Consider the following 3,870-nt stretch of genomic DNA (forward strand, 5'->3'; position numbering starts at 1 on the left):
AACGTCAGTGTCCTGCCAGCCTGTCGATGTGTTTGTCTGTCTTGAATGGCTACTGTTTGGTTGCATAAGAACACTTCTGCTGCTGGGGCCTAACACAGAAATGACTCAATACTAGGGCAAACATCCTGATGATGTTGGAGATGAGTGGGTGAAGATTATTCTAGTGTTGTGTTTATTTATTTATGTTTTATTTCCAAGCTCTGGCTCCTTAAACCACACGCAAAGCTGCGGGAGATAGTTGGACTCTGTTATGGACGTCACTCAGGTTTGCTCAAGACAGGAGGTAAATGCAAAACCAGACCCCCCCCCNCCCCAAATTCTGTGATTTACCTGATAAGGCCCACAAAGAGCTGGGGATGTGAGAAACTGGATTCAAAGAGTTTTTGAGGCTTCAGAGAATTACAAAAACAGTATGGTATGGGTGTAGTTTCTGAGACAATTATTACGTTTTTAAAATGTCTACAAACTTAATGAATTAACCCTTCATGCATATGAGAGGGTGTTGCAGTAAAAAAGAAGTTTTCCCTTGAGTGAAAATCCATCCAACATACTTTCAGCAACTGTTAAGCCATTGTCTTTATTTTCTATTATGTAAAGTAAGAATTTGGTTTATTCTATAGCACTCTCTGAGAACAACAATTAAAACCTGCTGTATAATAACCAAAGACACAATTATAAAACACCAACATCAAAGGAAAAGAAGAACAATTCAGTCTCAAAAAGCAAATGAGGAAAATATCAGATGACAGAAAATGGAAACAAATTATAATTATGTAACAGCATTTGATGATATATAAGGTCTAGTAAAAGTAATCTTTTTCTTCACAATATGGCATTTTATTGGGAGCATGTCACAACTCATTCTTAATAGGATGCAGACCCCTTTAATTTCAGGCTTGATTTTACAATTTAAAGCATGAAACAGAAGATGCATTCTCAAACTGAGCTTGATCATGTTTTTTTGAGTTTGTAGTTACCTGTTGTCTCCCCAATGTGTTTAGGCGTGTCTGTTGCTTTGGCAGCACACGTCTAGTCAAGAGCAACCTCTGAGCTATATATAACTATATAGTCCATAATGTCTGCTTTAATACTGGAACAGATCAATGCTGGAGTGTTTGAGTTGTTCTGACGGCATCAGCTTACTTGAAAGGTCTATAGAGTCTTTATTATGCATGGCATTAGGCAGGATTGTCTTGGTGTGGTGCATAACTAATAGAAGTCCTGATTGCTGTTCTTGTACATTATGCACACCATGACCTCTGAGTGACCATGTTTTATTTGACATTATGGTCAAATATCAGCCGTTCTTTAATAAGTATAAAACCCTACGAGCACCCTTCATCTATTCAATCTGATTTGCCAAATCATGAGATATATTTTGTGGTGGAACAAACGTTAATGTTCAGTTTCATGAATCCCAGTTGCATCATGGGAGCGTCACAAATGGAGTGGGATTCCCTTGATGTTTTCCATCTGCGTTGTTATCAGACGTGGATCAAGTGGTCTTATAAAGAAAGCTGTGCCTGTAGAAACCAGTGGAGTCAATCCAAACGTACCAAACTGTCTCCATCTGTCACTGCAGGCAGGCTTCTGCAACACTCAGGCAGTCACAGCTCCAAAGATCCGCTTTATCGAACAATAAAGAAATGTTTAGATGCATAATGCACACTTGAAAACATTGATTGCTCTGTCGGAAACTGCATTTCTTTCTTTGTCCTGGTGTTAACATGCAGGCTCCGCGGTGTTTCCCTGATTGCACGGTCGAGGTATTAGCAGAGTCTTATGGAGAGGCCAGACGGTGCAGCCCAGGGTTCCCCAGATCGAGCTAATACTCACGACTAATGCACACGCACACACTCATTTCATAGCCATGTTGCATCCAGTCCTGTGTAAAAACCATGGTGTAGAATCAGCGTCACACAGGGTTGCATTGTTTCAGAGCAGTTAAGTTATCAACTGGCTGGAGGTTGAAATGTTTTCCTGAACTCTTATTGAAAGTGCATCTTTACTGGATTCTGTTTGTGCTTATTATAGCAGGGGCGGTTCTAGTGGGGGGGCAACAGGGGCCAGTGCCCCCCGTCACACTGACCAGGGACCCCCCCTGTGCCCCTCTCATGAAAGTAACTGGCCCCAGCCCCCGCCCCCCCCCCGCCCGCCCCCCCCCCCGTAAAATTGGTCTAGAACCGCCACTGGCAGTAAGTAGTTATAGCAGGTAAAGTGATGATGATTTTGGATACACGACTCGCCGGTGATCTGGGCAAAAATAGTGCTGAGAGGTTCAAGGCTTTTATTGGTCATGTGTACATAGCTACGGTGTAGTTATGACGATGACAATCTTAGGTCACAGGCTCCTCCAACAGTGCAACACAATAAAAATGAAAAAAATAGTGCAAATAAATAGTAAATACAAAAAGAGAAATAGTGCAATACGAGTCTATATACAAGTGATTGGAATTTGATATATTAGATAAATAATTTCTAAGTAGCAGCGAGATTAATGTTATGGATGTTGTTTCAAAGTTCAGGTGTTTAATAGTCTTATGGTCCTATGTGGTTGATGGATGGATATTCTGCTGCAAAGCCTTCTGGTCCAACCTAAATGTGAGCATCAATAGACAGATAAATATCACTCCCACTGTTAGTCCCACTGTATCTGGCTCAGCGTATATTCCCATGCCAGTGTTTGTGTCAGAGCATGCTAAGTCAACGGGGTGTGCATGGAGGATCAAAGGGCTTCATCCGGGGCTGCATGTTGTCTTATAGGAAGACCACTGGTATCTTAAGTCCTGGGAATTGGGTCAATGCAGAGCAGGCCTGCAGCAGAGAGGAGGTTAAGCTCAATGATTAGCTACTAAGCCAAGACCACAGTGCTACATCTCCTGTAGTCTGAGGTACAAACTGCGTGCACGTACTGTAGTGCACGCTCAATCACAGTATAGATTGACACTGATGAGAATCAGACACACCTGAAGTCTTACACAGCGTTTAAACACCTCAAGCAAAGCCTGCTGCTACATGTTGGTTCTCTCATGCATAATACGAACATGTATCACTTAGTCTTAAAGGAACTTTGTTTGTGTTTTTTTAATTGTGTAATGCAGGTGTTTCATGCACAAGTAAAAATGATGATTCGCTGTTTTAGTTATATATTATTTGAAATGTTGTCGTATTTTCTTAAACTAGTCAGAATTCCTTTAATTAATTGATGCTGGTCCCTTTTACATATAAGATAGATTGATGTATAGGTAGATAGATGGATAGATACATAGATACTTTATTGATCCCAAATTGGGGAATTCTTTGGTTACAGAAGCAGAAAAAAAAAAAAAAATTATATTAAATATAAACAAAACAATATTAAATATTCTGGATTTTTAAAATAAAAATGCTAAAATACTACAGGATCCAAAATACTACAGGAGTACAAATGTACATGTGTTTTGACTGCAGGTGTGAACACAGTGAAGCAGCGTGACTGAATGTCTCAGGCTGTATCAAAATGTGTAAATTGAACCTCTGCTCAAACCTCATCAAAATGCCAGGGTCTCTAAATTGCAGTTTCATTCCCCTGGTTACACACACACACACACACACACACACACACACACACACACACACACACACACACACACACACACACACACACACACACACACACTTGAGCTGATGTGTGCACAGAGAACAGGGACTCTCTTGCTTCATTGCACATTAACGCCAACACACATCACACACACATGTTCATCCAGTATCTGGCAGCCTGGCAGCCGAATAAACTTTGTGTGTGTGTGTGTGTGTGTGTGTGTGTGTGTGTGTGTGTGTGTGTGTGTGTGTGTGTGTGTGTGTGTGTGTGTGTGTGTGTGTGTGTGTTTG

At 41.0% G+C, this 3,870-nt stretch overlaps 1 protein-coding gene across 1 annotated transcript in view; it reads left to right on the forward strand.

Annotated features, from left to right (window-relative positions):
- The window catches only part of LOC104949211 (GTP-binding protein Di-Ras1-like), a 14,831-nt gene that overhangs the window by 1,044 nt on the left and 9,917 nt on the right, over positions 1-3,870 (forward strand). The gene's annotated exons all lie outside the window — the stretch shown is intronic.

Source organism: Notothenia coriiceps, unplaced genomic scaffold (genome assembly GCF_000735185.1).
Source record: "Notothenia coriiceps isolate Sejong01 unplaced genomic scaffold, NC01 NC01_scaffold00015797, whole genome shotgun sequence".
Classification (NCBI taxonomy): domain Eukaryota; kingdom Metazoa; phylum Chordata; class Actinopteri; order Perciformes; family Nototheniidae; genus Notothenia; species Notothenia coriiceps.